General features: G+C 41.1%; 1 pseudogene; it reads left to right on the forward strand.

Moving 5' to 3' along the window:
* The first annotated feature begins 253 nt into the window (after positions 1–253).
* Positions 254–11,854, forward strand: LOC119314963 (annotated as a pseudogene).
* The last annotated feature ends 364 nt before the right edge of the window (positions 11,855–12,218 follow it).

Below are 12,218 nucleotides of genomic sequence, written 5' to 3' on the forward strand. Positions count from 1 at the left end.
GCTAGTTAGTTATTAATTATTTTCAGGGTAGCGATTAAATATTTATTCAATAACGTTATGGCTTTACCCAAAAAGTAGCACTAATCATAGTGTGTAGCTGTCTTAATTAATGCACAGTTGCGCGCTAAATAAGCTAAGGCAGCACCGCTGTATCCTTGTAGTACCATGGTCGGACAAAAGGTACATATAATACTTTCGCTCTATAAATAAGCTACAAAGCGTACCTCGTTCAATCAGTTTTCCTCACGAGCAAGTAGACAAGTTCATCTTTGCGGAAATGGAGTCCAGCGCTGTGGCCGAGTGTTTCAGAGATAAGTGCATCCTCATCACCGGCTCAACAGGGCACCTCGGTAAATGTATGTACGACAACTACCTGTATCATGCATGCATGCGCATCAGTCTTGAACTATTTGATCCCTAATTATAGCTTTTCCTCGTATCTTACATACAGTGCTCGTGGAGAAGATACTGCGGGTCCAGCCGGCTGTGAAGAAGCTGTACCTGCTGGTCCGCGCGCCGGATGCTATGTCTGCCGAGCAGCGTGTCTTATCCGAGGTAAACAATTGGATTAACTCATGTCAACATACGATTAAGATCCTGAGAAATGCCAAACTGTCTTCCATAATATTGCCGTGTCCTGTTCCACTTCTGTGATAAAGGTGATTGGAAAGGATCCCTTCAATCTTCTACGAGAAAAATACGGGATTACTGGCTTCCAAAACTTCATCAAAGAAAAGGTAGTACCTCTCGCCGGAGACATCATGGATACCCACTTAGGGCTGGACAGCGCAAGAGTGGATGCCCTGTCGGAGGAGATTGATGTTATTCTCAATGTGGCTGCAACCACTAGCTTTTATGGAAGGTTAGTTGTGCGTTGTGTTAGCATACAAATCGGCCAACAAGGTACTACAGAGTATATCATGAAAACATGACAACCTAAAGCACAAAGTTATCTTTGTTATTTCTTATGAGAACAATATTATTGGATTTGTGGGGTTTTTGATCTTTACAATTAAGATAAACTTATTTTTTCTCAAAACTTTTTTACAATAAATTTTTGGAAAGTGGTTGTTGAGCTTATGTGTAGGTACACCCGCTCACTTTGAGCATGTTTAGTTGAATTAATTATTGCTAGAAAATGAAAAGTATAGTACAACATTAACAATCTCACCATATAATCAGGAGGAAAAAAAGATAGAAGACCTCATACAAAAGAGCAAGCGATGCAAATATATTGGAATTTAATAAAAAAAACAGAGTTTTCCTTTTTGTTTGTATCAAATGACCATATATTTCAACATGAAAATCAACAGATGACAGAATCCTAGTACCACAATGTGTCAAATTGTTTTCAGAATACAACGTAAATGTCTATAGTGAGTTGTGTGTAGGCATCCCTGAGCATAGCAAAACTCCTCTCTAAACGTTTGTACATATATTAGTACTCTCTCTGTTTACAAATATAAGATGTTTTGATTATTTCAATGTGGAGTACATACAGGCTGAAATGAGTCAACAAATACACTAAAATGTGTTCATATACATCCGACTCAGAAAAACGAGTGAGGACAATTTATGTTTGTGAATGAAGGGAGTACTTCACCATTTGGAGGCCTCTTAGCACATGGCAAACGGATTAACGTGATGGTTGAAATTGCCAGTGTGCCCCTATTTTTCACATTTGCAAATTGCTAAGAGTATGAAGAAGAAAAGACAAAAATGAACACATCCATCGGTTTTTTTTCGCGAATACGCAAAGCTTGCGTATTATTCCATTGATAGAAGAAGAAGAATGAGTACAAGGGGTACAACACATGACACAAACGCATGCAGGCGTGAACATGGTGTCCGGAGCAGAGAGACAAGGGATGCTCGGCCCAAACACACACAAAAAAACATCACAGCTAAACCAACCAAACCCGAGCCAAGAGCGGCACTACCAAACCCACGAGAACTCCGACATCATCCGAGCCAAGACCAGGGACACCGCGAGCAAGCAAGATAGTGCCTTCAAGAAGGAGAACGACACCGAGGCTCCGTCACTATCCGGTCCGGGAGACCCGGACCTAGGGTTTCCCCTGAGCTCGAAGAGGGGCGCAGCTGAAGAAGGCCTTGGCAGCGCCTCCATGGAGGAAAAAGACACCCGCGGGCGCCGTCGCTGCCAGCACCGGCGAGCCGAGCAGGGAACTCTCCCTGGCCTGAAGCTGAGCAATCCCATAGCCGCCGAATCCGAAATCGTAGATGGGGGAGCCAACGCTGATTGGAGTCACCAAGTCGTGGGGGGGTTGGTCGGGCTGCACCTGCCGTAGGAGGTTGGCACCACCACCGCACCCAGGAGCACCGGAGATGGCAAAAGGAGGGGGCTTTGAGGCGTACATGGTAGGGCGGGCGACGAGGCGAACCAAGCGGGGGTCTTGCCACGACGGTTTCAGCGACGCCGGCGAGCAAGGGCTGGAAACACGCAGGCCGAGCTGCCGTGGCCTTGACCGTCGAGATTTCGGCGGGCTAGGTAAGCTGGAAGGGGCGCAGCTACCCAGCCGCCGGCGGCAAAGGGCACCGGAGAGACGCGGGCCTGCAGCCGCCGGGGCCGGAACAACACCAGCAAAGACCCGCCGCGAAGGGCCCCGAGTCAGCCCAACCGCGTACACCTCGCTGCCACCACGCGAGAGCCACCACCGTGGCATGGGGAGGGGGAGGGCCGCCGGAGACGAGGGGGCCGCCTGCACGAGAGAGCAGGTCCCGAACGCCCCGCAACCGGCTTTCGCCGCCAACTAGCAGGTCGAGCAGCAGCTGGGAGGGTAGCCCGAGAACCACCGGAAGGAGACAGGGTCGGGGGCAGAGGAGGGGAGGCGCGTGAGGAGGGGGCGCGGCCGAGGATGGTGGGGGAGGGGGCGCGACCGGCTGGGGACAGGGCCAGGCCGCCTTGGGTGGGTGTGTTGTTCCCGCGGTGGCGGCGCCAAGCAGCGGCGGGCGAACTCCGGTGGCGTCGTCGCTACCTCATCGCTGTCCTACTCCGGTCGATCTGGTGTGGGATGGGTGGCCTGACGTGTTTCCGAAATGCCTGGCCAGATCTGGTACACATGTGGCTTCCATGTGTTGGCTTGCTCCTTGCTCCGGTTAGGCGACGCTGTAGCGCCGTGATGCAACGTCCCCGGGTCAGCTAGCGGCGTGGGGGTGTGCGGGCCTGATCTGGGCCTGGAGCTCTGTCAGGAGGCAGCCAGCCAGGATGTGGCGTTGTGGAAGCGCAGTGTTGCTGGTGCGTGGTGGTCGGCATGGAGCTCCGTCAAGACGCAGCTGCCCCGGATCCAACGCTGTGGCAGCGCATTGGTGCTGCTGCTGAGCGTCGTCGGCGTACTTTCGCTGCAGCTGTGAGCGCCGCGGACTGAAGCATTCGTTGGCGGTGTGGTTGGCCTCGCCGGTGACGTGGACGTGTTTCGCTGGTTGGTGGTTGATGTGGTATTGTTTCCAGAGCCTCGTACTAGTGATGACGGTGGTGCCGGCACGGGTGCATGTAGCCCTTCAGGGTGTCATGGAGGCCGAGGCGTGCTTTTTCTCCCTTTTGTTTGCATCGCCACTGTTGATGTTCACAGCGGCCTGGCTCCTCCCGAGAGTCAAATCGGTGAGTCAGGCTTTGGGCGCAAGCCTTGTTCTTCAACGGGGGTTGTTGCTCGTTAAGTTAGCGTCCATGGGTGTCCTCCTTTTTTCGGTGGCATTGTTGGAGATTACTTCTTCACACTAGGATGTGGTCGGTCGAAGAGGATTAGCGTTGGAGGTATGTTGGCTAGACCGGACCTTTCCCAATATTAGGTGGGGCGGTTGTGCGTGGGTCCGGACAAAAGCTTATTGATTGATGGGGCCAATGCCCGGTGTGATCACGGCGTCCTTGGGCATCGTTTTTCCTTTTTGAAGACGAAAACACTCCACACACGACACTTTGCTGGACGACACTTAGGCGATGGCTAATCTAACAGGCTGGTGATGTTTAGACTTGTGCTTTGAACGGTGGATATGGTGTGTCGTCTATATTTCATGTGGTACATGTCGTGCATGTAGCAGTGCTCTTTTGAAGACGCCTCTGGAGATCTTGCTTACAATCGCTTCGGGTCAAGGTCATCTTAGGTGGTGGCGTTCTGTTTGTCTTGGCTTTGGTGTTTTTTCAATTCATGGCCTAGTTTTCCTAATAAACCAGTCGATTTTTTATTTTTTCTTCTTCTAATGAAATCGTCTAAGCTCATGCCTTGCTCGTAAAAAAAATTAATTTGCAAAATAAAAATGTTCTTTAGTTCAAACCATCCATTTGGTCCACACGCCTTTAAAGTTTGTGGATATTTTTCGATACATTTTATTTCTGACCTTTTTTGTCAGAAGGAGAAAATAGACTAGTTCCATGTGTAACAAGTTAATATGACTCATGGTGGTTGGTATTACACCACAACATGATGAAGGACCTAAAACATGGAAACTACAAACTTTAAATATGCAAACATGACCCTAGTGGGAATGCTTAGACCGCAGTCTTGTCCAAAAGGAAATCCCGACTTCGTTAGACCCTCCATGGCCAATGTCTCCGACAAACATCACGACATCTAGGAGAAGAGGGTATCCCTTCCTGGAGGTTCATGCGAAGAGAAAAAGGGATCGGTGTTAGGTGCAAGCCAATGATGAAATCTACGTCTCGCAATGGCGCACCAAAGTCATCTATCTGACCAAGAAACTGGTTGGATATGGTACACAACTCCAAGTGGAGGTTGTTGTTTTGCAACTGGAAGCAGAAGGAGCACCTTAGCCAGAAATGCAAGATCGGAGAAGGTTAGGGCCAAACTTGGTGCAAACCCCCTTCCTCTCCCTTCGTTGAGCCTGCCAACAAAGAGAGAAGGGGAAGAAATTCTAGTCACCACCTGATATGGCACCATCTCAGATTTCTTCAAGAAGTTGCCGCAAGATAATAGTTGTAAATAGCATGCTATTGCGCTGGTAACATTTGGAAGGACCTCGGGCTAAACATGTCATGTACAATTTAGCATCATTTAGCGTGCCATGGCACCAATTTAAGGCCAAACAAAGAATGCCATAGCATGCTATTTAAAACTACGTGCAAGATACACTTGCAGAGTAAGTAGTCCACCACGAATAACAGTTTAAAGAAGTAGAAGGAAATCACCTGGCGCAACTCGTAAGCCTCGATATGAAGCTCCACAATGATATAATGCAGGGTGCTTGGAGGGAAACCCTACATAAACGTACACTTGATCCTACCATCAATGGCGATGACTCGATCAACACTCTATTGTTCCACACGTCCTTACTGTTATCTATATCAATAGGGTCCCCTCTCGCCAATAATGCTATTATTTTTTCTCGGTCGATATAATGCCAAAATGATATCTATATCCTAGACCTAGATATAACCTATTATCTATAGCAACTGAATTCTCCCGATTTGGCATCTACACGGACCTATTGAACATGAAAAATTTATGATGCGAGAAAGTCTCGTTGTATGGATTTAAGCTAGACGTTTGGCTCATTCCACGTAATTATTGCTCTCTAGCCACCTATACCTCTGTATTGCTCACCATATTTACATGTGCATGTGTTATCCTTATGAAAGTCACTGGACAACACATGTACTATTTCTCGTGCAGAGAAGGATCTGCCTGAAACAATTATATTTTGGACCTTTTTTTTACTTGCTGCCTCTAACTTTGCTGCATGCATAGGCACGATGTTGCTTTGGCATGTAATGCCTTGGGAGCAAGAAATGCATGCCAATTTGCCCAGAAGTGTCTCAATATGAAGTCATTTCTTCATGTTTCCACAGGTAATTACGTGGTGTATACGAAATGTACTTTATCTGATCAACCCTGTCATAAAATGGAACATGTAGCAGTACATATATAGTACATGCCTTGTCAAGTACAAATGAAGAGATTTCTACTTCTCCTTCATCAGCTTATGTTGCCGGTACCCAAGATAGGCTATTGCTGGAAAAGGCACTTCAAAGTGGTGAAACTCTAAGGGAAGGTCTCTTCTTGGACGTTGACGCTGAGTTGCAGTATGAACTAACAGTTGTTAAGAAGACTGACAGCGCAGCACCACTGGAGAAGTCCGTCATGAAAAAACTTGGCTTAGAGAGGTATATCGAATTTGGTTATGTTATGGGCCATTGGGTGTCTATTCTAAGAAGAAAAGAACACACACCCCGTTTCATAATATAATGCATATAGATTTTCTAAAACTCATTCTACATAAAGTTTAACTGAGTTTATAGAGAAAATAACTATATTTATGAAACCAAAAAAATATCATTAATTTGATATTTCAGGAATTATATTGTATTCTATATAAATTTGGTATTGTAGATGTTGATAATTTTAGATTTATTTGGTCAAGTTTACACTATTTGTTTTTTGCATGGGAAAGTTTACACTATTTGCCTTCTAAAAAATAATCCTTACGCACTATCATAGAATTCAGGGTGTACTTGTTAGTTTTTACCTATTTACACAAAATCTTGTAAAATTTGTATCTCTCGGAAAAGAATAGCCATTTATTTGGATGTCTTATCCATATTTTAATACCTTTACATAAAAATAATTACTAACCAAATGAGTATGAATGAAATTCAGCTTGATGGAAAATTCCTGATGGAATCTATGTCTACGCGAACCCACAATGATTTTCTTTTTTTGAATAGTCACATAGTTCTGAAACTTTATCGTAACGAACATGGTCTAGTGTTGTACGTTTACTCATGTGTAAAGTTCACTCAGGAAGGAGTTCCTGGGTCTTCTGGGCAAAAAAAAAGTTGATCCCATATAAAAATTTGTACTGCACTTTTTTCAAGTTGCAATTTTGTCTCTTCACCCAGAAAGCAAATCATTTCTTCCTCACACTTCATACATCAGTAGACCACTTGACATATTCGCTAAAAAAGTTTAAATTGTTTGTTTTTTAAAATTAAAATGTTTAAGCGGGTGCACCAAGACCTAAGTTCTGAAGATCTGCATCTTGTTTGGACTATAAAAACATTATACAACAAAAGAAACTAGAATAAAAAATAAATTTCACAAACAGTTTGATGTAAGAGAGACATACATTTGGCATTTTCTCTTAAAAAACTTTTATTGACATCTAAAAAATATTGTGTGGAACTTTTAGTACATTTGGTTCCCCTTATTTACTGTAGTTTCACTCCCAATGCCAAATATACTAATTAAGCCACACTAGTTATAACTCTTGGTACTTTCAAGACCTAGCAAATTTAAGTTTGGTCAATAATTTGTTTGTAAGTGACATTTATATCAAGTTAGTTGATGGTTGTAGTTTTATACTAGAAACTTAAAAGAACTTTACTCGCTTGACCAAAGGGGATTCAATTATATTTTTCAATTAAACCGTGCTTAGATTTTTTTTAACTGCATGGTTTTGGTTATTTTACTGAAAAAAAAGTTGTAGGCTAACAGTGATGTAACATAAATGATCTAATTTGGTCTTCTATACTTAATTCATTGTATAACCACGTACGCTGTCACAAACGCACTATAAATAGGGGAACCCATTTTCTAGGTTAACCATATGGAAAGAATTAATGAACACATTAAATAGCTTTATAATGTTTCTACTATAACAACCAACTAGCAGGGTGACCAACCCATTTGTACGGGCAAATTTGTTAAGTATCGCCATAGTTGTTGTTACAGATTTTGACACAGTGTCTAGTGCTTAGATTTTGTCATTATTATTTTATAGATAAGGACTTTGATTTATGGGCGATAAGATAATAAAACCAACTAGCAGGGTGACCAACCCATTTGGCATTTTCTCTTAACAAACTTTTATTGGTGATAAGATAATAAAACCACGTTATTACAATACTTCCTGATTACCTTCTAGGGAATTCACAACAAAGAATATAATCTAGACGTATCTTCCATTCCTCACCAGGCTCATCACCAGTGCAATATTACATTTAAAATATTCCTTCATAGTAAAGTCGTCATTTCAAATATGTGTTATGGCCCACACATCTAACACAGTGTTTTTATCGGGGCATGCCCATCGAAATTTTCTAAATGATTACATCTCTATAAGTCTCGACACGACTTGTATATTTTATGATTGTGTCTGTGTATGGTGTTTTCACCAAGTGGTATTCTTTGGCATATGAAGGAGATTATCACATACTTAACATGATTTGTATTCCACTTCTTATATTTGCTGGTAAGACATCATGTTACATCATTTTAATGACACTCTAGCTCATATCGATCACATATTACCAATGGTCGATAATATTTTCGTTCCTAATGCTATATTTGTCCTCTAAATTATAGGTTTATCCATACGATAATATTTTTTTCATCACATTAGACCATGTGTTTAATGAAAAAATGGCGCCTTATGCTTTAGTTATTGGGTTTCATTAAGAGACGGGGATTACTATAATTTTGTGCCCTTATGCGCTACTTATAGGCATTTCTGTTACTCAGCGCACACGCATCCCGAACATTGCATATCATAATCGGCCAACCCACGTAGGCTTTTAAGCGCCTAATTCCGGGAACCTTTTATGCTGATTTTTGTGAGCGGCTTTTCCCATTTATTTACCTCAGCAAAGATTTTTCCGGGTTTCTATTCTTTTCTTCTATTCTTTTTTCCTTTTACAACTACTTTTTGCTGTTTAGTTTTTCTTTTTCGTTCTTTCTACTTATCTCATTTTTTCTTTTTATCAAAATCATGAACTTTTAAGAAATTCAAGATCTTTTTTCAAATTTGAAAGTTTCCTCAATTTTGTGAAAAAAATTTAACATACTTGAACCTTTTTCCAAATTACACTTATTTAAAATCTTGTGAACTTCTTAAAAAATATTGAACTTGTTGTCATTTTTGCGAAATATTTTCAAGCTACGAATGTTTTCAAGTCTTGAACTTTTCTTAAATTCATCAAAAAAACAATTTCCTGAACTTCTCTCCAATTAAAGACATTTTTTTAATTTTCGTGTAGTTTCACACATTTCATAAAAAAAATTAAATATGAAATTGTTTCAGTTTTGAAGAAAAAAATTCAAAGCCATGAGCTTTTTAAAACTGGTGAAGAATTTAAAATCCATGAACACTGTGAAAATTCATGAACTTTTTCCCAAGTTCGTTAACCTTCTTCAAATTCATGAATATTTTTCCAAAATTATTGATTTCTCGAAATTCGTCTACAATTTCAATATTCATTAATTTTTTATTTACAAACATTTTCAAATTCATGATTTTGTTTTCTGATGAGCAAACTTTTTTCCAGCCGTCACGAGTATAGTACTATAGCGTGAAAACTCGTGACGCTACAGTCATCCAACTCGTGACGCTATAGTACTGAAAACTTAAGCAGCACGCCTAACTGCAGCGTCTTGAATGACTGTAGCGATTTCAGGTACCCCTAAAAAAAGATCACGTGAAAGTTGGATGAGGTTTCTTTAATCATGCACCCTGCACGTTTCAGATTAACATACATAACTTTAGGCATGTAAGATAATATCTTTAAATCTCAGCCGTAAGTATTACAGATCAAGGATGTATATTATTTATCTTATGTGGAAGAACATAATATCTTATTTGTATTCTGTTTTAATTATATACTCCCTCCGTCCGGAAATACTTGTCAAAGAAATGGATGTATGTAGACGTATTTTAGTTTTTTATACATCCACTTTTATCCATTTCTACGACAAGTATTTCCGGACGTAGGGAGTAGTAGATATATAGATTTACCTCGGTTAACTATATCTCGCATACCAGTTATTTTGACACACGTCTATAGCTATGAAGGGCATGCACTTAGATGAAGTCCGCGAATGCCCATTGGAACAAAGGGTAGACAGACCAAGGAGATACTCATGACATATACTGCGTAATACAATCATTGAAGATTTATATCAGTAAAATAGCATTTTCAAATAAGAAACACAACGAAGGGTGGTTAAAGATTTGTAGCACCACATACACCTATGCTGTATCCATGACTCATGTATATTTGGTAACGCATGACACCTCGCTTTTGATACTAACTGAACTCCTGATTAATTCTGGAAGAGCTTGCCATTTTGGATGGCCAAACGTGTATGCATTCACTAAGGCAATCGGGGAGACATTAATCGGCCAGGAAAGGGGAGACCTTCCTGTTGTCATCGTCCGACCTACCATGGTAACAAGCACTTGCAAAGACCCATTCCCTGGATGGATCGAAGGAGCAAGGTATGATAAAGACTACATCCAACTAACAGTGGAAAGCTAGCAAAACTGATACATTTTTTTCTAGGACAATTGATGCTCTTATTGTCGCCTACAATGAACAAGCATTGCCATGTTTTATTGGCAACCGTGATGACATAATTGATGTGGTGAGTACGTACTAAGCTAATAACTTAATAACCACCAATGGTATAAGTAGGCAAACTATACTATGGCTAGCTAGAATCTACAGGTGAAGCACATGAATGATTAAATTTGACTTGTATAGATACCGGCAGACATGGTAGTAAATGCAACACTGCTGGCCATGGTTGTTCACTGGAACGATAAAACAGCAAGTTATTTACCACGTAAGCTCATCACTTCGGAATCCATTGACTGGTCTTGTTCTGGAGGATGCATGTGAGGACTACTTCAACGATAATCCTCGTGTGCTAGAGAATGGGAAGCCCTTAAAAAACAAAAGACCCTACCTGTTCAAGGAACTTGCATCCTTTCGTGTATGCATGTTCTTGGTGTACAAGGTACCTCTGGAGGTAAGTAATGTTTCTTATGCATATGCATATATCGTGTTCATAAGATAAAATTATTCGGAGAAATTTATCATCTTTATCTTTATATAACAGATGTTGCATGCCATGAGTATGTTATTCTGTGGGTTGTTTTCAAAATATTACAAAGAGCTCAATCAAAGATACAATTTCTTGGAGTTGTTGGTCAAGCTGTATGCACCGTATGCATTCTTTAAAGGACGGTGAGATTTCTGCTTGTGTTTGGCAGTTAATTAATTTCTGATGGTAAAACTGCAATATATACTGGAATCTGAATTTCCAATAAGTATATGAGTATTTGAACTGATTCCCCGTAGCCGACTAGCCAACAAGCCATTCGGCTACCTAACAAGCAGCTAGAACACCGCAATTAATAACTAACACCCAGAACACCACTGTAAATATTCTCTTTTTGAATTTGTGCACTCCAAAATATAGAGTTTTGAGTAGCATGGAGCCTTATCAGAGTATAATAAACAGGGCAATAGGGATGCATGGTTTAAGACCTTCAAATCGACAGTAAGATATAGATATATATTCTTGAAGTTTGAGTTTGAATGTAAATATTTAAAGAAGTGTATCAAAAAAACAGATACTCGAATCAATATTTAGTTCCCACAAACTTCAATTAATTATGGTTATGCTAATTAAATGTTACATGTTATTTCGTGTGAAGCTTTGACGACACGAACTTTACAAAGCTGAGAATGCAACTGAAGACGGAGAATGGCGACCACGACATATTTAACTGTGATCCCAAGAATATCAGTTGGCCCAAGTATTTCTTACATGTCCACGTACCAGCTGTTATAAATGATGCCAACACAAACAAGAAACGAAGTGAATAGACAAGATGGGCCTCTGCGAAAAGGACCTCTACATAAAGAGCAATAAATGGGTGCACGTTCCTTGATAAACTATTGTTGACAAGAATAATATACCTTATATATGTTCATGGTGTGCAATGTAAAAGTCAATGTATGTATCTGTTATGTAATCTCTTATACATTACAATATATTATATTACTATACTATACTAACTAGAACGGCGGACCTGCATAGTAGACATGATCAAAGACTTAATAAAGTTATTTGTATAGGAGGGTTGTTCTGAATGCGAACTTATGGTGGACGGCGGCCTGGGTGGACCTTATTGTGTTCGTCAAACAAATCATCGAGATGCTCAGATGTCAGTTCTCTGTCCCCATGCTCCTTTCCTAGAAATAGGTAGTAGGGCTCATAGGCGTATAAGGTTGAGCACAATTGTGCGACTTGGTACGGCAAAAAACACATATTTGACTTCAGGACGAAAAGAATTAACAATCTGAACTGCTTTTGAAAAAGTTTCAATGAGCTAATCGTTTCGAGTGGCGCCCGACAAATAAGCATCACACCCTACTGTGCAGCGCCTGGCTCTTAGGTGCT

This window comes from Triticum dicoccoides, chromosome 1B (genome assembly GCF_002162155.2).
Source record: "Triticum dicoccoides isolate Atlit2015 ecotype Zavitan chromosome 1B, WEW_v2.0, whole genome shotgun sequence".
Taxonomy (NCBI): Eukaryota; Viridiplantae; Streptophyta; class Magnoliopsida; order Poales; family Poaceae; genus Triticum; species Triticum dicoccoides.